Source organism: Canis lupus, chromosome 21, assembly GCF_011100685.1.
Source record: "Canis lupus familiaris isolate Mischka breed German Shepherd chromosome 21, alternate assembly UU_Cfam_GSD_1.0, whole genome shotgun sequence".
Lineage (NCBI taxonomy): Eukaryota > Metazoa > Chordata > Mammalia > Carnivora > Canidae > Canis > Canis lupus.
This window is the reverse complement of record NC_049242.1, coordinates 8,253,697-8,278,282: the sequence shown is the minus strand read 5'-3', so window position 1 is coordinate 8,278,282 and position 24,586 is coordinate 8,253,697. Positions and strand designations below refer to the sequence as shown.

General features: G+C 39.7%; 1 protein-coding gene and 1 pseudogene across 5 annotated transcripts in view; one reads left to right on the top strand and one right to left on the bottom strand.

Annotated features, from left to right (window-relative positions):
- FAT3 (FAT atypical cadherin 3) overlaps window positions 1-24,586 on the top strand; it is a 643,002-nt gene that overhangs the window by 151,013 nt on the left and 467,403 nt on the right. The window lies entirely within an intron of this gene.
- LOC106560156 lies at window positions 215-9,558 on the bottom strand (annotated as a pseudogene).

Below are 24,586 nucleotides of genomic sequence, written 5' to 3'. Positions count from 1 at the left end.
CAAGAGGGGGTGAATGAAAACTAGGAATAGGAAAATTGGTATTGTGAGAAAAATGAGCTTTCTGTCATTGCAGAAATTGTTAGTCCTTGCACAGGTATTTAAAGGGGTGGGTAATTCCTGTAGTAGCATATTTCTTTATATAACATAATAATACATAAGCTTACTTTTCTTCGAGATTTCAGAAATCCTATTTTGTTTTATGGCTGGCTGTCAGTCATTCCAGCCTCTTTTCCCCAAACTTGCATGTTAACTCCTCTTTGACAAGCTGAGAAGTAAGACGGATGTTATTTGGTGGCTTTGGTGCAATTCCTGACAATTCCAGACTAAAAGGCGTTCTCCATCCTCGTTCTTTTTTCAAGGTGATATTTTTACCTCCACCTATCTAAGTCAAAAGAGGCGTATTGAATTTTGGCCCAAGCTTGCCCTTAAAATTTCCACTTGGGACCAGAGGAATGAAGTTATGATCAAGTGACAGCAGAAACTTTTCTTGGCTATGGATTTTTAACCTTAGCTCTAGACTTTTGATCATAATTTTTAAGGGAAAAATAATGTTTCCCAGAGGAGCCCTGAACACTGCACAACATTCAGATGAACTTAGCAGTTATCATGTAAGCCAGGTGGGAGAGAGGATTAGAAGCTTCTGGAAAATAATGAACAGCATTTTTTTTATGATTCTTTTCAGCAGGTGCCTTCTTCTTGACCCTTTCTTAACTATTGGCTGAAGGCAATTTAGGTTTTGATAGAGGATTGTTGGTCTCAATCTGTAATTATGTCGGGGCTGTGTCTCAAGTTTGAGCTGCTTTTATCCTCTGTATGACTAGTAAATTATAAAAATAATGACCACCATGAAGAGGAAGACAAATAGTGTAGCAAGCCAACCATCTGAAAACTTGTGTGGTTCTTTCCTTTGAAATCAGTCTTCCTTTTTTATCAATGAGGAAAATTTTCAGGGGTTTGCCTGGCTCTTCATTTCAGGGATCCCAGTGTGACGTGATGCTGAATTGTTTTTATTTCTTAGGTTAACAGAGAGTAACACCTCAGAAGCCTCATAAGCAGAGGTTACAAAGACTATCAAATGATTACTTCATCTGTTACTGGTTCTGATTTCTGGTAGCTTGCATCTCATTTCAGTGTTCTAAAAAATGTTTTTTTGCAGGTGTTTTGTGTGTACTTTGAAGGATACTTTCATTTACCATTACATTTGGAAGAATTATAGAGTTTGATAAATATTTATGTGATGCCACAACATTCACAATGTATCATTGAAAAGAAAATGAAATGAAAATGAAAATGGGCTGTAGTCTGTATTTTTAGCTTGCTGGTTTTTATGAAAGCCTGTCTTTTTTTTATGAAAGCATGTCTTATCGACAGACAGAATCTACAAAGAGTTGTGTGTAGGATTCAGTTCAATTTATATTAAATTCTGGGCACTAGTATACGAATTATTGAATATAATAGGAGTCTCCAATTTTCTCTTTGGATGTTGGAGGATTTAGTGGCTCCTCTTGGGCCACTCTGTGATTAAATTCACATTTTCATTTGCATAACATAGTTAATATTCTAGTTGCTTTTAAAAAGCAGTATGTTGGTGAGAGTAATACTGAGCTAAAATAACATTGAATATGAAATGTCTTGAGTCAAAAAGTGAATAAAAGTTGAAGGAATTAAGCTAAAAAATTGAGGTCTTTCTCTCTCTCTTTCACACACACACACACACACACACACACACTAAAAGATATTATGGTGAAAACATAAAGCCTTTGTGATTTATCCCCAAGATTTATAAAATACAGATTAAACAATTTTCATGTTTTTTCCACTTGCTTCCTTAAAAGTCTGAGTCTTCTCCCTCCTTTTCCCTTCTTCCTTTTTTCTTGCCACCTCTTTTCCCCCTCATACCCACATTTGCAGTTCATTGATTCCCTTTAGGCAGAGTACTTTGCACTAAAAAGGATGCACAGATGATTAAGTCAAGGGCTAGTAGTAGAGACAGAAAAGCATGTAATTGCAAACTGTGTGATGCATAAGTGACACAAAGTAAGTGAGTGCCTTGTGCTTGTCATTCATCATGTTTATTGTGGCCTCAGCATCACCCTTTGGCATTGTGGGATGATTTTTACAAATTCCAATTGGAGACAAGACAGTATGAGAGATAACCAGAGCATTAAAGTGAGTTGATGATGATATATAAGCCAGGCTTAATTGTCACGAAATGTCTAAGCCCAGAAACAGATCCAGGTTTTGTGAGGCTTGAAGTACATACTTTGTATCATTTTGGGTGTCTGCTTTGAAGAAAAGTGTAAAAATTTATGACTACAAAATTACTGTATTTATTTGAACCGAGGATAGAAATCACAGCAACTCTCCAGTTTAAACGTCAGCAAACACCACAAATATCACAAAATTTAGAAAAATAATATATTTTGTTGATTAAATTCCTGACATACCTCTCTAATACTTTGTTTCCCCTACATCTTTCTGTTGCATTTTTGGTTTGATTGCCTCTTCAGGGGATAACAATTTTGTAATTGTTTATTTTTTTTTAAGATTTTATTTATTCATGAGACACAGAGAGAGAGGGAGAGAGGCAGAGACACAGGCAGAGGGAGAAGCAGGCTCCATTCAGGGAGCCCAACGTGGGACTCCATCCCCGATCTCCAGGATCTGGCCCCGGGCCGAAGGCGGCGCTAAACCGCTGGGCCACCCGGGCTGCCCGTGTAATTGTTTCTATAGAAAGTATAGAAAGATTATTTCATTTTCCTTCACTGCTGGTGGATTGACTTTTATTTTATTTTATTTTAGTTTAGTTTTAAAGATGTTATTTATTTATTCATGAGAGACACAGAGAGAGGCAGAGACACAGAGGGAGAAGCAGGCTCCCTGTGGGGAGCCCGATGCAGGACTCGATTCCAGGACCCTAGGATCATGCCCTGAGCCAAAGGCAGATGCTCAGCCACTGAGCCACCCAGGCATCCCAGAATGTGTTTTTTATTATTGGGAGTTTAGGCACGTCACTCCATGGTTGTGACTTGTTATTGTTAATGCTGTGTAAATTTTCTACATTGGTGTCAAATTTGAAAAAAAAAAAAAAAAAACTCTTGAATTTTTTTTTTCATATGAGCTATAACAGATATATTTTCTGCTAATACTGCTACTTGTCTGTACTCTTTAGACAAAGAGTCCAGTAATTTCCATTTTGAGGAATCTAATCAACAAAAGGAAAAAAGTCATGGTATGTTTATAATTAGTATGCTACATTTCAGGAGAGAACATTCATTTTGACTCTGGAGGCAAAAACCAAGTCTTCCAGTTACAAGTGTACATATCTAATAATTGGGAAGTTTTCCATAAAGTAGCTTCTGGCTCTGTACATTTGAGCTCTGTTTCTCCTCCCCCTGGCCATAATTGTCATCATTATTGTGACCATTCATGGAATATGTTCATATACTAACATAAGTTCTAGGCTTTCGTGTCCATGCCACAATGTTGGGTCTCTCGGTCCAGTAGGCAGTAGGAGTGTTTTTGGAAGCCATCTCTGCTCTGGGACAGCTAACAACAATTTGTCTATAACTGGAATTGATGGGGAACCACATAAATATATGCTACTGAATGCAAACTAAACATGTCCTTAACTCAATTCTGCCTTATGCCTGCAGCCATCCTATCTGATGATGCAAAATGTAATAGAGGAGAAGTTGGAGGGGAAAGAGAAAGAAGTTTTAAATTATTGTGGTTGAAATATATTACTTTTGCAAAAAATGTATAAAAATGTATAACCACGTGAACATTGCTAGGGTCCTCCCTGGGGCTTGGAAGCTTTGAGTATGATAGCTTCATGTTAAATTAGCATCTGCCTACCAATGCTAGTAAATGAACATTTTTTTTTTTTTTCTGAGAGAAGGGCTTCAAGGTCAATGTAGGGAATGACTGAGCTGGACCAGACCACAAAGGCTAGTCCTGATTTGAGGTTGGTGCCAGTGACACTTGCACCAGGTTTAAGATCTTTATCCCACTCTGGTATTTTTGAACCATAGGATAGAAGATCAAGGCTGCATGTGAGTGGGTTCAGCTCCCTAGTGTGTCCAAGTATCTCAAGGAGGTGCTTTGGAAGTTCTGTATCCAAAGCAGCACTTGATGACTAGGAAATCTGCAAGGTCAAGATGTTTAGTGTCTTGAGCTCACTGCCTTTTTGGAGCAATTGCCTGGTGAGAGAATTGCACTGTTCCTTGGACCCACTCTCTTTTATAGCACCCATTTGAGAATTCAATGATAAGATACACCAGGATCCGGAAACAAATTAAAAGGGCCTTCGAGAGCTGTGCTAGTAACTGTCAGAGTTCTTTTATTTAGACTCCTTATCTGTACCCTAAAATCATGACTTGGGGATTTCCCCTAAATCTTGAGGGTTTTCGTTGAACCATCATGTCCACATTAATATTAAAATTTATATAGAAAAAAATAATAAAATTTATATAGATAATCTAATTTATTGCTATTCTAATGTATATATCAGTAGCACACCTCACAGCAATTTACCTCCCCATGGGCTGCTGGCATTGATAGGATGTTTCTGATTTCATTGACTGGAACCTGATAAAGTCCTGAAATTATTAAAACTCCACATTGACTTGAGGTTAGTTTTGACAGGGAATTCTATACTTGGGATATCATATCAGCCAGGATAAGGCCCTGAGATCCTGATTGAGGTCATGGAGATGAAACATAATGTTAAAGTCTTCTCCGGAAAGTCCATGCCCACCTTCATGCAGATCACACATCTCTCCCCAGACCTGGGTAGAGTTGATATATTTCTCTCTCACCCCTTGAGGATACTTCTAGAGGAATGTTCACCACATGGTTAAACCGAACGAGCTTGGAAATGAAAACACAGTGATTTAGTTTTGGATAACAATTTCAGAAAAACATTGTTATAGTTGCAAAACATGCAGGTGTAGTCCTATCTATACTGTTCCCCCAAAGGGCGAATAATCACGATTGGAGTGGGTGAGAATTCCATTTATGGTCACTAAATTCTTGTGTTTCTTAAGTAGGATAGTGTACATACTTCAGGGTGTTAATGCTAAGTTAGGATTCTATATTCCACAGTGATACAGCACAGCTGCATAATGTATAGTAGTAATACCTTGCTAATTGGGAACTTCCTAATTTGGTAGGGTACATTCAAGAATTAGGATGTAAGCAAAAAATTGCTGTTGGAAGCCTTGTAAATAGCCTTTAAAAAGAATTTGCGCTAACATCTCTGAACTCTTGTTTTTTGCCCAGACCTTACTTACTTTTACTTTGCACATAATTCTAATAAGCTATACTTCCTGATCCCTGTCATACAGTATTTTAGAAATTGCAAAGCAGAGATATTGCTGTAGAGAAAAGGCTTAATAACGACAGTGAGAAGTAACCCTGTTACCCTGTCTGTAATCGGACAGCGAGAGAAATAGGTAGCTAACCCACATTGTGTGTTTGTTAAATGCCAGACATTAAATAAGTATTAACTCATTTGCTTTTCACAAGGATTCCATGAGGTGGTACTCTTCCTATCCACATCTTCTGGATGAGGAAACAAAAGCTAGATTTTAAATGACTGACCAAGATCTCATAGCCCTGCTAGAGCTAGGATTTAAATGAGGCAGGCCAGCACTGGGTCTAAGCTCTTAATCACTACACTTCAGACACTCTCTGGATAAACAGCCCTAAGTGTCTCCTTAAGGGCTATAACCCAGAGGGAGCCCATCGCTTCATTACCACGCGGTATAATAACTGATCATTACAGAAGAGCCCCAATCATTGGAGAGGCCCAGCTCCCTAGAAAACAGACCCTGGGGCGAAAGTTACAGTGCAGGCTAATGTTTTATTAAGGGTGTGATCCCAGGGGAGCTCGGGTGAGGGTGGAGGGAAAAGGAAGCCAAGCCTGAAGGAAGGGAGACCAAATATAAATTGATACATTATTAAATTGGTTACAGCTTCACGACAAAACCCAGTGTGTTTCTCAGGCTCCCTGTGTCTCCAGGGAGGCCACTAGAAATGCTACATCTTAGACTACTCGACCTGGAAGGGAGGATAAGCAGTTCCCCTGTTGGCCCTTTCCCATTCTTGACCTCTTACTGAGCAGCTTTGCCCACCCGGGCATTAAGTCCTCAACTCTTCTGTGTTGCGCTTGTTGTGACTGGACAACTGGAAGAAACCAGTGCTTTGTTGGCATGTTCTCTTTTACCTGGCAGTGCTCAGGGTTTGGGGGGGAAGCCCACATTTTTCTGTTGTAGTAGCAGGCATTCCTGTTGGGAAGGTAGGGGACAGGTTGAGGCCTGGTGAAATGGGCAGGGCTGAGCAAATCTTGGCACCGCACAAACTGGATTTGGGCACGGAAGGTGAGTATCTGGGAAAGATTTTTCACCCAAACCACAAAAGCTAAAGAAGCAAAACTCAACCTATGCAATTGTAATGCCTACCTGGGCAGATGCTCAAACACTTAGAGAACTCAGCTACGCAAAATGACACATTTCCCAAAGGCTCTGATTTGTCAAGGCATTGTGATTCCTGTTTCCCTGGCCCTTAGAACTACAAGGGAAGAGTGCCAGCACTTTGTATTCTTCGATTGATGTGGGCAAAATGTCTTTTTAGTCTCTCTCCTTTCTTGTGAGCATGTGACATCTGAGTGCTGTTTTATCAAATGCGTGTTCATGAACTCATGGGCTGGAAATGCAAAGGGAGGTAGAGGAGCTGGAAGGGGGGAGGGTCTTCTGAGAGTTTTGTCTGCTGAACTGACTTCCCCATCTTGATTCCTTGTCACAGAGTAATAATCACCTTCGTTATCCTCCTCCTCAGCAGCATCCCCACTCTCAGCACTCAAGGAGGGTCTGCTCTCTGCTAGATGCTCTGCAGGGTGTTTCTCGTACTTGAGCTCACTCAATCTTCGCATTAAACTTATGAGGCAGGTAGTGTTATTATCCCAGATTTATGACTGCTGGAACTGAAGTTTAGAGAGGTTAAATAACTTGCCCAATTGCACAGAGCTAGTAAGTAACAGAGCCAAGGCTTCGACTCATATTGTCTTATTCTGCAGCCTGGCTCTTGTCCTGACCCTACGTTGCTCTTGGGGTCTGCACATCTGGGATCTCCCAGAAAAATGCCACTCCACCCCACTCTCTGCAGCCCATTTCCTCATGTGCCTCTGTTGTTAGGAGCTGAAAGGGAATATCTGGAATATACAATCATTATAATAGGCATTGTACATTATATTATGTAACATATAATGTAGACTACGTAAATGTATTCAATATAACAAACGCACCATATATAATACAATTTATAATATAAAATAACTACAGTAGTATATGTGTTATACATAATTTATATGATATGTTATATGTTATATCATATTTATTATATTAGTTGAGCACCAACTCTGTGCCAAGCATTGTTCTAGGCACTGAATTAGACCAGTGAACCAAATGGACAGAAGTCCTTTTCTTTGTAATATTCGAACGGGGAAGTAGATAATAGTCAAGATAAGTATAATGAAAAAAAAAAAAAGAAAAAAAAAAAGAAAAAAAAAGATAAGTATAATGTGTGTCAGGTGGAGTTAAGTGCTAAGCAGAAAAGTAATGCAAGTAAGGGAGAAAGAAAGTGTAACAGATGATAGTGGATTCCAAAGAAGGCATCCTAAGAGGACAACCTTTTGATAATGTCCTGAAGGACTTTTAGATTTGTAAGCTGGTTATTTCAATGTGAGAAGGCAATAAAAATGGGGAGCAAACTTGGTTGATTGCCACAGACATACTCAGGTAATTAACAAAACCACTATGAACTAACTGTAGGGAGAATATAATATGAGAGACAATTATTATAAGTGCAGATTTGTTAAATGCTGAAGTATCCTGTTTAAAAGTATTTTCCAGTTAATCAAAAGGCTTACTGTAGATGTACCCCATCTAGATGTCCTTTAACTCCAGCACACCTACCTCATAAGAGGAACAACTTTTTTACTGCCCCTTCTCTTATTAATTATACTTATTTCCCATCTTCCTTATGGAGTCCTGTTTTTCTGAGTATGGTTTTGTAGCAATTGTATTTTTATTATCATTGATTTTATTGTCTTTAAATCTATTGGATTGAGTGTCTGCTGTGTCCTAGCTGCTGACATGGAGGTTGGTCCCTTACTCAGAGGACTTCCATTCTGATGGGGATGATAAAGCATTCAGGTATTTTCAAGGAGTTACAATAAATTAATATACTTTCTGCTAAAATTATAATTGAACTGGATTTTCTTTTAGAAGTCTCATTACCTTGGAGTTATTTAAACTAAGAGAAAGAGGCTATAATGTTTGCATGCAGTACATATTTGCTTCTTTACCAATTATGACAAATTGCAAGGAATTATGTAGTGCTGCACTCGTGATCCATGCTAAACCCTGGCATTTTCAGTTGTATGTAATTTAAAGAAAGGTCTCAATACTTTGAGTAGTAGCCAATATGTAGTAGTAGCCAATACATAGAGGCATGCCCTAGGTGGACATAGGAATGTAGTTTAGAAAAGAAAGAGAAATATCACACTGGAAAGACTCAATTTCTTCAAAATCATTGAGCAAGAAAAGCAATGTTGAACTTCCATACTGATTTTACACACCTTCTATACAGTACCTTGCGTTATATCCAAGAGCAAAAGTTAAGATTCTCCTCTTCTTTTTTTTTTTTTTCTCCTCTTCTTATTTTTTGTAAACAACTATAGACTGTACTTGGATGACTTTCCCCCTGGATTTTACCTGGGACTAGCCACTTAAGTTTTTCTTTAAAAGAGGCTAGGTTTGGCACTTTTATACTGATGTCACCTAAGGTTCATATTTCTTGAGTTCTCAGGAAGATTCATATTCTTTATAGCTGATACAGCACAAGCTGGAGCTCCCACTAAGCCAACCTGAGGATACAAAATAGGCCAGTGTCAACTTTTTGCTCAGATTTCTCCAGTTTATTTTGTGCATCAATTTGTGTAACAATCTCATTCATGTTGGTCTCCAGTACCATTCATACCATCACCATTTCTGCAGAATACTGTGAACCTTGTCTACATGGAAAATTAAATTCACTTTCCAGATATTTTCAAAAACTTTGTGTGGTGTTTTCAAAAAACACCTTGAGTTCCAGAAACAATATGAAAGATTTTTAGGAAGCAGGGAGGGGTGGGTTTGGGAGTCAGATCTGGTTATACATAGTTAAGCAATCCATGATTCTTGGGCTGCTTATGTGATTGAATGAGGTCTAAAATGCCAGGTTTACTTTCTGAAGAATCCATACAGAAGACAAGATATAATGCTGCATGGGTCTATAAATCAGTTTGTTGTCAGATCTTTCAATTAACAATCCTCCTGCCAGGAAATCACATTATCATCTCTCTTAGATACCAAATGGAATGCCTCCCTGATGATTTGCTGTCATGTGTCTTCACTGATAGAACTTGGAGAGCCATGGCTTCCCTTAGGTGTTGAAGATGAAGATCACCTTGAGGAGGATCCTTCCCCACCTGATCCCTCCCACAGGTGGACACATGTGCACACGCACTTCTGAGTGGCTGCGTGAGGCCTTGAACTGGATTTTTAAAAACTCTTTGGGGCAGGCACCTGGGTGGTCCAGTCAGTTAAGCATCTGACTCTTGGTTTCCTCTCAGGATAATGAGATCAGTCCTGAGTTGGGGTTTCATGCTCAGTGTGAAGTCTGCTTGAGATTCTCTTTCCCTCTCTGTCTGCCCCTTCTGCTCTCTTAAGTAAATACATTTTTTAAAAAATAAAAACTCTTTAATGATTCTTTGGAGCACAGTTAGCCCACTGCTCTGAGTTGACAAATGAGGAAGATGAGACTTCCTGAGAAGAGTGACTTTTCCATGGCCCTACAGCTCATCAGGGAGCCTTGGATTCAGGACTTGTAAGCATGAGTACTGTTTTGCTCAGAGCTGTCTTCACAATTCAGGAGATGTTTTTGATGTTTTGGGTTGTCATCGTTAACCATATTTATTGCCAAGAGGTATGGTTACTGGCTTGGCTGTAAGAAACATCATCACCTTTTACTAGAATGGCTGATGTTATAGTTGACTCTGTGTGCATTTCATACATGGGAAGTTTTTAGATGATCATCCTTTATGGAGTTTTACAACTTAATCTTTTACATTCTGTTTTCTACTGACCTAAAAACATCATACCTAACATTTGAAGCAAAGATGAAAACACTTTTTTTTTAATCCCTCATCCTCAGTTTTTAGTCACAGAACTCTTTAAATTAAATCATTAGTATATACAAACACTCCTTTTCCCAAAGTGGTTTTTCTACTCTGCAATTATTGTGTTGTTTTGGGGAAGATAAATAAAACCAACATTAAAACATTAGACACTAAAATGAGAAACAGTAGCATTGCCATTATAAAATATTAGGGAGCTATTAAAAACATGAACAAATACAAACCATCTCCCTGTGGCTCCTGGGCCGGGGTGTGTTGAATGAAGTGATGCCCTCTGGTACGCTGGCTTCCACATGTGAACTCTGGGATATTGGAAATTCTTTGCTGGGATTGACTGGCCAGACCACTTAGATAGGGGTGGGTGTGAAAGAGAGGCTTCTGCATTCTTTTGTTCATTCAAAACAATGCAGTTTCTCCAGCTGTGAGGTCAAATTTCCAGCCTTTTGTAAAATTAAATTGTCTGCTTTGTATAATACTGTTTCAAGCAGTTTTGTTTTCAGGCAGACAGCTACAAGTGGGAAAGCAGCCCATATGAAAAACAGGAATATGGTGTTGGTTCTTGGGCAAAGAGTTCATCATTCGGGGGACCTCGAATGCTAACTTTACATGCAGAGCTTGGTAACCAGGTTTGGGTAGATGGCCTGTTGCTTTCAAGATTTCTCTCTGTTGCAGGGAAATATTCCCAGTTGGCACATGGGATTCTTAATAAAGAGGTTGGAATCACTAGCCTTTCTGTGTTTTGGCTTCTCACCAGAAGGTAAATAAAGATGAGAAGTTTTCTCTCTCTCTCAGATGGATCCTAGAATCTCCCATTTTGGATAGTCAAGTGTGGTTTTGTTCACTTGGGTGTTTGCTGTTACTGTTTTCTTTTAGTGTTTCTGAGTTACTCTGACTTGGTGAATCCTGAATAGACATATGAACCCCAAATAATTGTACTGAGAAATGCAGAAATTATTGAGCAAGGGCTATTGGATTTCCGTAAGTAAGCAAATATATCCTAAGAGCTCATGGGTGAAAATTGCTTTTTATTTAATGAGTCATTTTTATTGGAAGGTAATGATTATGTCCAGGCCATAAATACAGTGTAAATTCCTTTCAGTGAACATTAAAAATGACTTTCAATTGGAAGCAGCTCTAAAGGCTTCAGAACATTGAGGCTTCAAAATTTCAAACCTGTGCATTCTCTACTGTCTGAATATGAGAAAATGGATGAAACCCAGCAAGAGCTCACATGCAGGAAGAGATGCTTATGACCGTGCAACAGCAACCTGAAGAGAACATATAATGGTTAAAAATTTTAAGATGTTGCATGCATCATCTTATTTTACTGTCACAGGCACCCTGTGAGTGATCTATCCTCTTCACACTTTGTAAGTAAGAAAACTGGGGCACCCGGGGTTTAGGGACTTGACCAAATACCTCATCTTTCCTACATATCATACTACCTCTTGTGTTTATGAATGTGTGATTTCTTAGGACTAGCAATTTGAGCAATTTGTCTTCCAAGTCTGAATAATTTTTCTTTCAGGAATATTTATCCGGGAACAAGAGTTATTCCTGGTGGTTAAACTTCCTTGCTTATTTATACAGGATGATTTTTAAAAATTCAGCTGTGCTCCACATATACCTGGGAAATAAAAACTGTTGCCCAGTTATTTTAAATCATATTCAGACTATGCTGTCTGTATTGATATTTTGTTCAGCTGCTCAAAGAGCAAATGATAGAACTTTTCCAGTTGACATTTATGCTACCAAACTCTCCAACTGGTGCTTCTAACTCTCTGTATGAGAGCAGCTGGTTTTGTTAGAATTGCTGTGTGTGCCTGAGATATGGGTGTATAGGCCTTGCTAGTCACACCCTGGCAATACTCTATTTTTGTTCAGTGTTAGCAGCATATTTGTCTTATTCCTTCTGCTTGATTGTAAGCTCCTTGAAGGCAGGATGTATTTCTCTAAATAAATATGCACCATTGTGTCCTGTGCCTTTCCTGGTCAGAGCTTGGCATATGATCACTGCTGAGTAGGTACTTTTGAAAAGAGAAAGAGAAGGAGAAGCTGGGCTGTGTATATTCAAATGCTACTCTCTGTTTCTGTTTCATTCCTTTCTGGAGGTCAGGTTAGATGGAGATATGTTTCCTGGCCATCAGCTTCACCTCTGAGCATGTGGAGATTTGTTCCATTACCTTCTTTTTTCTTCTGTGGTTCAAAGCTTTGAATAATGTATATGTAGACAAAGGAAATTAAGATACAGATGATCTATGAGGAGCTTTAGTCAAATACTGGAGTTTGGGGTTTATTTTTTTCCCCAGCCATTTAAGGAAATGGCAAAAATAATGATAATAGCTTACATTTTAAAATATATTTGGTTTTCAATCATTTTCTATTCATCTCATTGACTCCATAGTAAGTAGCTTATGGCTTCTTTCTTCCTAACAGAGTCAACAAAATGTTCGTGGAGCTGCCTATCACTTTCTTATACATGCAGTCATTTCAGATTTCCAGTGCTTTCTTTAAAAAGAGAGATTTACTTTTTATTTTATTTTATTTTATTTTATTTTATTTTATTTTATTTTATTGTTTTAAAAGATTTTATTTATTTATTCATGAGAGAGAGAAAGAGAGAGAGAGAGAGAGAGAGAGGCAGAGACACAGGCAGAGGGAGAAGCAGGCTCCATGCAGGGATCCCGATGTGGGACTTGATCCCGGGTCTCCAGGATCAGGTCCTGGGCTGAAGGCGGCACTAAACCGTTAAGCCACCAGGGCTGCCCTACTTATTTATTTTAGAGAGAGGGAGAGGGGGAGAGCACATGCACGCTTGGGAGAGGGACAGAGGGAGAGAATCCCCAAGCAGACTCCCTGCTGAGCTCAGAGTCTGATGCCAGAGCTCGATCTCACAACCCATGAGATAATAACCTGAGCCAAAACCAAGAGTCAGATTAACCTACTGAGCCACCCAGGCGCCCCTCCAGTGCTTTCTTGTCACCTGGCTCGTTCTTTTACAGTGTGTTTAAAGCTCTCTGGGCCAATTCTTAGGCTGCTTTTCTGATGGACTTAGTCCTCAACATAATTTTTTTTTTATTAACTTTCTTCACTTCTATCTTTCAATAAAGTCCGATAAGCCTATTACTGATAAGTTCAGCTCACCAGGCAGCTTCAGCAGGTGCTGCTTCCCAGATCCCATTTGGAACTTTGGGTTCATTTCCAGCAACAGTTTTCTATATAAGGTGTTCATGTTATTTTCAATGTGCCAAGAACCTCGAATTTCTTCTTTAAGAACTCCTCTCTTAGAGATGTTGTTAATATATTAATCTTCAGGTCCTTCAACTTCTATTTTATATGCACTGCCCTTTTTGATTTATCTTTGCAAAAGTACTTTAGTGTTTTTCCAAGTTAGGTCTTTGGTCTTGTGACCTTTCTATTGCCCTCCCATCCATATGCTTTCTGTAGACAAGAATTTTCTGACTTCTTTAGAAATTGTCTCATTTCGGGGTGCCTGGGTAGCTCAGTCAGCATCTGATTCTTGATTTTGGCTCAGCTCATGATCTCAGGGTCATGATCTCAGGGTTGTGAGCCTTGCATTGGGTTCCACACTCAACTGGGATTCTCTCTCTCCTTTTCCTCTCCCTCTGTCCCTCCCCCTGCTTGCACTCTCTCTCAAATAAATTGCAAAAAATAATATTTGATCTTCTCTTTCATTCAGTCTTCTTGTTCATGAAGAAATACTCTTTCTCCTTGAGAAACCATAGTTTTAAAGCTTGATCCACAACCAATTAATTCATACTAAATGAGTTATTTTATATATAGCATAGAGCACAGTGTTTCTATTCCTTATATATTTATTTCAGCTTCCTCACTCCAAAAGGAATTTAATGGGCATTACTGATGATCAGTAGCACCTGCCCTTTACCGTCAGACTTTCATAAGTGTAAACACAAATGCATTCATTTATCTAACATTTCTGTATTTGCTGAGCCATGGCTTCATTTTTCTTCTGACAGGTAACACACACAACTTTTGATGGAGTTACCCTGTTGGATGGGGCCAAGAAAATTGTCCCCACCAGCAGGAAATCATCTCTTCTGTATATATCAGGCAATTCTAAGACTCTTCGGTGGTAATCCAGACCAAGGGGGATTATTCTATCTTTGCCTTGTCAAAATCACTTTGCTTGACTGTAGATGAGAAAAACGCCTGAAACTTTGGACTGGGACTGTTTATTTTCTGATAGCTGGGAGACTCTTATGAATAAATAATAGAAAGATTTGCAGGTAAGCTCTTGGCTTTGGTGTCCACATCTGTTCATATTCAGGGCCAGAATCTTCACAAATATGATCAAAAATATCCTAAGTACTAAAGAAAAAAAATCAAGATTTTTTTCATTTAGGTTCAAACTTTCTATTTGTTACTATTTCAGAAATGCTAAAATTACTAGAAAAGAGTCTTTGGAGTGTAAGAATGTGAGCTTCTTAGTTCTATCCATATAAGGAAGAAACTCAAGGAGACTCAAACCAGGTTCTGGAAGATTAATGTCCTAGAGTGGGGCTGTGAGGTTAGATGAAGTTGAAGGCCAGCTCAAAGGGATTGATTAGGTCATTAACTGCAAGATTATTTAGAGGAAGTAACTGTGAGAGACAACAAGATGGATAGTGCCATCACTTGATGATATTGTTGGGTTGGAATTCCATCGTTTAATCAGACTCTTGAGTGTATGTGTGCGCATGCATATGTGTGTTTAAGGAGGCTAGTTACAGGTGAGGTCTTGTTCTCAAAATAAGTGGTGTTAACTTTTATAACAGGGATCATATATAGGAAATGTTAAATTTTAAAACAAAAGTGCATATGCACCTGTCACATAGAGGATCTCATCTTCAAAATCCCAATTTGTGGTTAACCTTTCTTACTTATGGTGTATCTTGCTAATGCCTAGAGTGAACAGTTTGGAGCTGGTATGTGAACATTCCACTTCTCTGTGGCCCTCAGTGTTTTGTGGTCCTCAATCGGTTCTGTATGTCCCTGTCATCTTCCTCCAGTCAGACTTGGCTGTCTGCTTGATCCTCCAGCTGTGGTTTATACAGTTGTTTCCTTTCTTCTTTCTTGAACACCCCAAAGGACATCATGTTGTGTATGCTCCATCATGTGAGGGACTGCCCATGTGATCTTCACAGCCACCCTGTGAGGAATAATTGTCCCCACTTCAGAGACAAGGATACACAGCATATTTAGCTCCCTTCATAATGCCGAGGCCAAACCCAGATCCTTTCACCCCTAGGCCAACTCTCTTTTGAAGGGAGAACCTCTTGGCAGTGCTTCAGTCTTTGGTTTAGCAGCTAGGATTTGCCTATGAGTTGGGAAAGACACAGGGTCACATTTTCACGAGTGGGTGCCATAACAGAGTCCTACCACATGCCCTCATGCCCTTAGCTGACTTTTCGCTGTCAATGAGCTGCTGATGGGATGTTGTACTTAGGGAAACCTTGGAATATGCCTATTTTTGTTTTTTGTTTTGTGGAAGTGAAATTCACATAACACAAAATTAATCATTTTAAGGTGCCAAGTTCAGTGGCATTTAGTACCTTTAGAGTTGTACATTCACAATGTTGTACATTCAAAACTGTGAATGTAGTACCACACAACTACTTCCTCCCTTGAGTACCCAGCTCCCTATTCCCCATTCTCCCCAGCACCTGGCAACCACCGGTCTATTTCGTGTCTTCTGTATTTGCTTTTTGTAAGCGTAGATTATAGCCGTAGTAAAGAACGGAATGCAACATGATTCAATTACCCCAATGTTAAAAGAGAAGGTAGGATCTTAGGGACTGGGATTTCTTTTATGTTATCATAAATCCAGGAGGTGAGTTTCAAGAATAAAACTGCATTTTGATTTATCTTCCCTTTTGTAATAAAAGAAAGATGTTAATTTTCTAAAGCACCTTTGATCTGACTTTTAAGATGTAAACTCATATATTTTTGCTCAAGCAGATAGGCAGCTAGCTGAGGGATAATTAATTGATGAACTATATATTTTTTTTCATTTTAAAATTTCTTTTGGTGAATCCTAGTGACAGTCTGGGAAATTTATGGATTAATCTCCTATTTTAAGTATCCCATTCCATTTTTTTTTCATTAAGGGAAATACTTTTGAAACATCGAATGTTCATTATGGGAAAATGAGAGTACCAAGCATTAAAAACGGAAGGAAACATGAGATGCTATCTTTTTCTCAAACATTGGAGTTTGTGTCCCTTCAGCAGACTTTATGCTTTATGAGTTTTTGTTGCTTCTTCATTGTAGTATTAGTTACCTTCAGAGGGCCAGATAAATGCGAGGATATCAAGGAGAAAATTGACCTCTTTGGCTTAAATCAAATTGCAAATTATGTTAGGAGACTGGAGACTTCACCAAAACGCCTTGTATTAAGGGGCAAGAGCTGGGTTTTCCTTTGATTCCAGATTTTAATATCAAGTTCCAGTTATTTAATAGTAAAAAAACATGGTTTCACATGTATTTTTAATGTCTTCAAGTTTAAAAGTTGCATGAGGCTTAAACTGGCCCTTACAAGTGGATTTCAGAACTGGTATTGAAAATATAAAAATCACTGCAACTCAGTGGAGGGTTAGCTAGAGTATCATTTTCAGGAATAAGCAATATTTACATTGTATTTTTTTCTGTATTTTCTTCAATTTTCACTTGGTAAATCTGGTTGGTATTAAAGTGACAAAGCTCCTGTAGTTACCTGCTCAGGTGCTTTCTCCTAGAAGGGCACCTTTTGTTTAGAAGGAGGCCCATTATGAGCTGCCTCACGATGGAAACCCAGAAAGGAACTGCCACGTCCCTCCAGAGTGTCACTTGGCTTTCGTCCTTCTGCCACCACTCAGATGCCTGTCAAACTCCAGCTTAAATTTATTTCAAGAGCTACTCCTTGGTCTTTCCCTTTCTAAAACAACAGCCACAACAGCAACAAAGTACTTTCTGGAGGTTTTTTTCCTTCTTCAGGTTTTGCTATTCTCCAGATAGCCATAGTTTGATGGCCTTTTTTGTGTACGTTTCCAGAAGGATGTTCAATGGACACACCAAATTACAGGCCCAGATCTACTGTTTTCAGTGACTGTTCTGGTTCAGTGTTTCTTAGAGTGGTCTGCCATGAGTCAGCAGGTGTGTGTTGGTGGGGTGGGGTGGGGGGGGGGCAGGCATTTGCATTTTAAACCAGAAGATTCACTTTAAATCAGATGATTCAGATACGGATGATGTACACAACAACCACACTATGAGAATTACCATCTTAGCCTATTGAAGTCATCTTGCGCCTAACTTTGTCATCCAGCATGTTTGTTGTCCCTCCTGGTTTTGAGTCATGTAAAAATTTGGTGAGATGTCCATGACCTAATCCCAGTCATTAGGAAAAATGTTGACAGATACAAGACTGAATTCAGAGCCCTGAGGCAAGCCACTGGAGACTTCTCTCCAGGTTGACACTGCCTTGTGTGTACTGAAATTCAATCAGTTTTAAGCCCCCTTTCCCTGGCTTGTCATTCAGCCCACATTTTCCTTGTCTTGTCCTCTGGGATCTCATGAGAGATTTTGTCAAATGCCTTGCTGACAGCCAGCTCTACTAGATCTACAGAATTCCCCCAATCTGCCAGTTTAGCAAACACATCTTTAAAGAGGAAAGAAAAAAAGAGAAGGGAAAATAAAATTTTTAAAAAGAAGAAAAGTAAGATTAATTTGGGCAAGCTCTCACTTTTCCTGTTGATCCAAAGATACAGATTTGAATCAGAAATTTGTTTTGGGTAGTTCATCTGGAACACTCAGATTGTAAGAGACTGTCCAGGAGTCATGACAGCCTGACAAAGAAATGCACATGCATTTTACAGAGAGGTTTCCCCTCTCCATAGGAAAATGTACAGATACAAGTGTGAGGAGTCATTAATGCCAGCCTCTCTCTTTATGTGATGGGAAGTGGGAGATGGACACCTTTGCACCACTTATTTTTGGGAAGGGTATAGAGATGGGTATTCCTTGTAAAAATCTTGAAAAGCCTCTAACTGGCCATCCCTCACTTCTTAACTGAATGCTCCCTCCTCCTGTTATTGCTAAATGGATGGCCCCGATACTTTACCTGTATCTCTCATGCATCAGGGAGGAAACAAGTAGAGGGTTGCTACCAAAAAGAGGAGGAATTACTATAGCACATTTAAGTGACAAAATCCTATTTCTCAGGGAGTTCATTCCTAGAAAAAGGAAAGAGGGTAGTAGGAATATAGGTGTCTCAGAATTCTGACCATGAAACTGCAGCAAAGAATTTCAACTCACAACTGGTTTAAACTATTCCTCCTGGCGCCGCCACCCCTTGATGTGGTGATTCCTTGTAAAAATCTGAAGAGAGCCAAATTTAAGCACATGCAGAAGCTGGAGTGCCAGGCATCTGGGACATTGCCCACTGCCCGTCATCCCTCGAAAATTGAGGCTTCAAAAGCAATGCCCTTCTGATGTATAGATTTTTTTTTAAGTGAGGAAAGCAAATTAATGATATTCAAAAGGAATTTAAAGTGGGCTAATCAGCACAGTGGAAGAGACCGGGAGCTGTTTACAGATGTGCTGATGTAGAAAAACCAGCGTTGGCTTTGTCTGGAAGAAAGAATGGGGGGAGGTGGTCCTCTTCTCTAGCTAATTAAAACGGACTTATCTGTAAATTTAGTTATTCATAAAGCTTGCTTCCACGGAGCTGCTGTTTCTCTAATAGGATGGGAAGGCTGGGTTTCTGTAAATGTGGGTCAGCCATGTGATTGAGTGACCCAGATTTCTCAGACACCCAGAAGACAGAGCAGAGAGAGAGGAACTCCCAGTTCCAGGCTGCACAGCACAGCGTGGGGTACACCTAGCGCCTGGTCCTAGTGCTGCCTTAGAGCTCGAACCTGAATGTTTTCACTTGGAAATCACGCTGTAGATTCCTCCCAAGAAAACAGCCCCAACAGCCAGGGCTTCCTATTTATTCTTGGTCACATCTCCTTCTAAATTCATGAAGAGATCTTGTAAGCATTTAAATCATGATAGCATCAGTGGTGGCTGTGGCTGTAGCTGGGATAGCTGGCAGCACGGGGATGGGTTCATGTCCCTGAGTGTCCCATCAGTGGAGAGTCCGGAAGCGAGCTCATGCTGAGTTCACACAGCTCCTCGCATTAGCATTTTATTATCTCTCTGCACATTTTCTCTATAACATAGCAACTGTTTTCACTGCACGGTCAGCCAAATTTTTCGTTGTTATAAATTATGTTCAAGATCGTATGCCTCGATGTGGAAAAACTAGAAAACATGAATAAATAAAAAAAAGGAAAATTTGAAAGTGAGAAAAGAAAACTCATTCTTACTGCTACCGCTCAGAGATAAATATGCTCATTATTTTGAGGCAATGAGCAAGAAGATGGTTTTGTTTAGTGCTTAACAAAAGGAGCTCTGCACTGGGTGTTGTATGGAAGTGTTGAATCACTCTATTGTGCAGCTGAAACTAGTATCACACTCTATGGTAACTAACTGGAATTTAAATAAAAACTTTAAAAAGGGGGGAGGGGGCTGTGGGGTCAGCTACCTGGATCAAAATCTTGGCTCTGCCACTTCTCTGCTGTGGGATTTGGGAAAGTTAATTGATGTCTCTGTATCTCAGTTTCTCCTTTGATAAAATAGGGATTTATTTCTCAGGAAAATGCCATGATACACCTAAAAGACTTTGAGCAAAGAGAACACTGAACAAGTGTTGGAGACGATAGTGAATGAATGCTTAGGTGGAATATTTCCCATGTGGTGTGAGGTTGTTTGTGTCTCTGGTCTATAGCTGATTACCTACCTCAACACCAAAAACATCCTGGAGCTTGCGTCAACCCAGTGCGTGCACGGTAAGTACTGGAAAAGTGTCAGTTATAATTATTGACTGGCACATTACTAGTATTCATGAGATATTTGTTGAATGAGTGAATAGCAGTCACTGCTCTGAGGTAGTTTGAACTTGAGAGAGAAAAAGGAGGAGATTCGTGAAACAGTAAATAAATTGTGAGCCACTTGGTAACCAATTTGAAGGGAGAGCTGTCTCATGTTTGGGAGGTTTCCTTGTGTTCGGTGGATTAAACTGTTTCCATTACAGCCTTGGTGTTAGATCAGGAACCTACTCTGGAACCAGTGCATTCCATCACAGAATGGAAAATTCATTCATTCATTCATTCATTCATTCATTCATTCATTTTCTTTTTCAACAAGCATTTCCTGAGTGCTCACTGAGTGGCAGAAACCATGTCAGATTCAGCAGATCCAAAGACAGTGGGAGAGGATACAGTCTTGTTATGGAAACCTGTGACTCAAAGTGGAATTATAATGTAGTGTGATGTATGCTGTCAGCCAACAATGCCTGGGGTGTGGGAGCTGGTGTGTGTATGTGTATGCACACATGCAAACTGTGTGTGGTGGGGGGAGGGAGGAGGGAAGGGAGGGGTGTCAGAGCATCATTTCTCCAAGAAGGTTCTGTTGAAGCCAAGTCCCAACCAGGAACTAAGTTTTAGCTTCACATGGTAGGTGAGGCTCATTACCAACCAATGAGCATTTGCAAGGATTAAGGAGACTGAGCAAGCTGGGAAGATGAGTATTCAGCAGAACTAGAGCTTTAAAGTGAGGAAGGGTAGGAGTCTTCGATTTTAATGCTGAATGGTGTTGGTAGCCATTGAATGATTTTTAAGCAGAGAGTGACATGATCAGAGCTGCCTTTTAGAAAATAAGCCCAAAGCCATATATGCATGGACTGCAGTCAGGAAGACTAGTTGTGGGAAATCCAGACAGAAGGGGCTGGAGCAAGGGTGAAGGAATTGATTTCCAAGGTATAAGGAAGGAGAATTCACAGGCACAACCAATTGGTGTGTCTATGTTGGGGTAGCGGGGGGTGGTGGAAAGGTGATTAGGAAGGAACTAATAATGTTTCTTCACATTTGCTTGTCCTGCTATGCATGGACCTTTTATTTAGATTAAAAATACAGGAGGAAGGCCAAGGTGAAGATGGGAAGATAATGTACAAATGGCTTGTGATGAGCCTCTGACACACCAGATGGAACTTCTTAAAAAAAAAAAAAAAAGATTTTATTTATTTATTTGAGAGAGAGAGAGAGAGAAAACAGAGCATGAGCAGACGGGAGGAGGTAGAGGGAGAGGGACAAGCTGAGGAGGGAGCCTGACATGGAGCTCGATCCCAGGACCCTGAGATCATGACCTGAGCTGAAGGGAGACATTTATCCGACTGAGCCGCCTGGGTGCCCCTCAGATGAAGCTTCTGAAAAGGAGTAGCATAAAGGAGGAACTACAGTGGATGCGATGCTAGAGAGAACACAGATTTCTTCATGCAGATTATCTTAGTTTCATTGGATCAATATATTATCTCTTGATTTTTCCTCATTAAGGAGCTTCGGGAGCTACCAGCTTACATTAAGTTCTGTCTTCTTAGAGTAATTGTCCTGTCAATAAAGAACCATGGTATGCTGTCCTTGTTTTAAATACAGTACAAAGATCTTTTCTGGTGAAGGGAATTAATCTGAACAACTAATTTTCATTTTTGGGCTTTTTGCCAGGCTATTTGAGGCAGCTTTTAGAAGCAGAGAGAAATAGATTAGCACTGGCTACAGTTTTTGATGCTTTGGATCCAAGCTGATAAAGTAATGAAATTTTTATGATTTCAGCATGGTTTTGTGGATGTGTCACAATTATTTATCTGTTTTTTTTTTTTTGAAAGTAAAGGAAATACCAGTTCTTAGAGGGAACTGTGCTCTCACCTTGTAGCTGCTGGATCATGTACTGCGCCTACCCCCCCAACACTTGGTCAGGTCATATTAATACACGCTTCAGGGAAGTTGCCTCCTGGTCTCCTGACCGTCACCGAGGGGAGTGGAAGGTAATACTTACTGTCCATTTGCTTTATAGTGCTCTGTGCCTCTGTTAAAGATATTTCCTGGAAGAGAAAATGATGGGGAAGCAGTATTCAGAAAAATGAATATGGGACTAGCTTTTATTTCTTAATTGTTATGAAGTCATATATTTCAGATATGGCAAGATATAGAATTAGGTTCATGTTTCAGCAGCATTTATTTAGGGCTAATTATTGGGTACCAGCTATTGTGATAAGTTTCCTGGTGGGAGGATCTGTAAAATATATATATATATATATATATGTAAAATAATAGGACCTAGTGGTCCTGACCTGAAGAAGCTTATTAATTTCCTTTGGAACATGGTTTTCCAAACAAATGAATGCAAAGCAATGAAGAAAGTCCTGTAATAGAAATATATCCAGAATAGTTTGGGGGTTCAGAGCATAGCTGCCCAGAAAGTGCTAAGAAATTCTTTATAACAGGAACGCTATTTGGGCAGTCTACATGTTTGTTTACCTTGTTTGAACCAATGGCAAACTTGTTGAAGGTTATGTCCTTTTCCCTGAACTGGACTTTCTTTGTATTTTATATTTTATCTGTGCCTTTTTTAAATGCATTTTCTGCTTTGGCTTTGTATTGTATTTTTTCTTTTTTTATTTATGAATCTTTTATCCTACACTATCCTGGAGCCTCTTAAGGGCAAGATTCTTATCTGTTCAACTTTCTATTCCCTGCAATGCTCAGCAAATGCATAGTAACACACTGAAAGTTTTCATTTTATTCTCAGATTAGCACTGTGGCACAGATGTTCTCATTAGTCCCATTTTTATAGATAAGAAAATTAAGATTCAGAGGGTTGAAAACTTGTCTCAAGGTGCCTTAGTTTGGGTTCTCATAACAAAATACTGTGGGCTCAGTGGCTTACACAAGATAAATTTATTTTCTCACCATTCGGAAAGTTGGAAATCTGAGATCAAGGTGCCAGTATGATCAGGTTCTGGTGAGAGCCCTCTTTCTGGTTTGTCTTCTCAGTGTGTTCTCGTGTGGCAGGGTGGAGGAAGATGAGAGAGAGGAAGCAAGCTTTCTCCTGTGTTTCATACTACTACCACCAATTCCCATCATGGGTGCTCCACCCTCATGACCTAATTATCTCCCAAAGTCCATCTCCAGATGCCATCCCATTGGGGATTAGGGTGTCAGTGTATGAATTTTGGGAGGATACAGTCAATCCATAGCACAAAGATCATGCAACTAGTTAAGTAAAAGCCAAGACCAAATCTAGATCTTCTGTCATTAACTCTTAGGCTCTTTGCACTAAACTGCCCCCCTCAGTAGCATCACTATACTCAGAGAGAGGTGTGGGACTATCCTGTGGAAGCTCTGTGAACAGTGGGCCAATACACATAGGAGTCCCTACTGTCTTAGCATGGGGTTCCCAGAATTTGAAGTCAGGGAGGTTATTTGAGGGAAGCAAAGAGTGCTGGTGGGGAGAGAGAAGAAATGCAAGAAAGGGAGGCAGCCAGCAAAGGACATTATTAGCCATTGACCACAGTGAATAACTAGGGCTGATTCTGAAGAGAAGTCTGGGAGATGATATAAAACATATTTCAGAATTATTGTGTTCAAAGGGCGAGGGAGTTGAGGTATTGAGGTGCCATGTTCATTCAGTCATTTGTTAGGGGCTGCAGCTAACAGTTAGTTAATTGCCTGGCACACTGAGTCTGCTATGGTGTGAGCACGATGACCTCAATTAGTTCCAGAAAAGACCCTCAGACCCAGAGATGTAGCAGGAAGTCATCCAAAGCATTCTGAGATGGCCAAATCACCAGGTGGAGGTCCTGACAGTATCTCTTAGGCCTGCCACTTACTTTGCATGGATCCACGCTCATAGATGTGTTTCTTAAGCACTTGGGTTTTGCTCTAAGGGATAGAGCAGTAATGGCTACTGTCCCCTGCCCTGAGATGGACTGAACACTCATGACCAGCCCCAGTAATGCTTACAGCTTCACAAAGCACGTTATTCCTATTCTTGTTTTACAAATGAGAAAATAGTGGATGAACTTAATGTCTAGCTTAGAAGAACAGGCTTACATGCAACGAAGTGAAATAAAAATATATTTAAATAATAAAGATTCATGATATTAGATATACCTCAAGGCAGAACATGTTCAATTGTTAAATGCATGGTATGTAATAAAAACTACTATTTATTGGGTGTTATGGATGTGACAGGCTTGGTGAAGCATTTTGTAATAATTTACTCCTCACAGTAGCAGTTAGAAGTGACTATTACTTTTCCCTTTTCCTCATGATGAAATCAGCACAGAGAATTTAAATGCCAATGATCACATATTAGTAAGTGCCAGAGTAAATGTCAGGTCTGTTTGTTTCCAGTGCTTATTCTCTTAAATACAATGGGATTACAGCAGTGTAACACCCTGAGATATTAAAC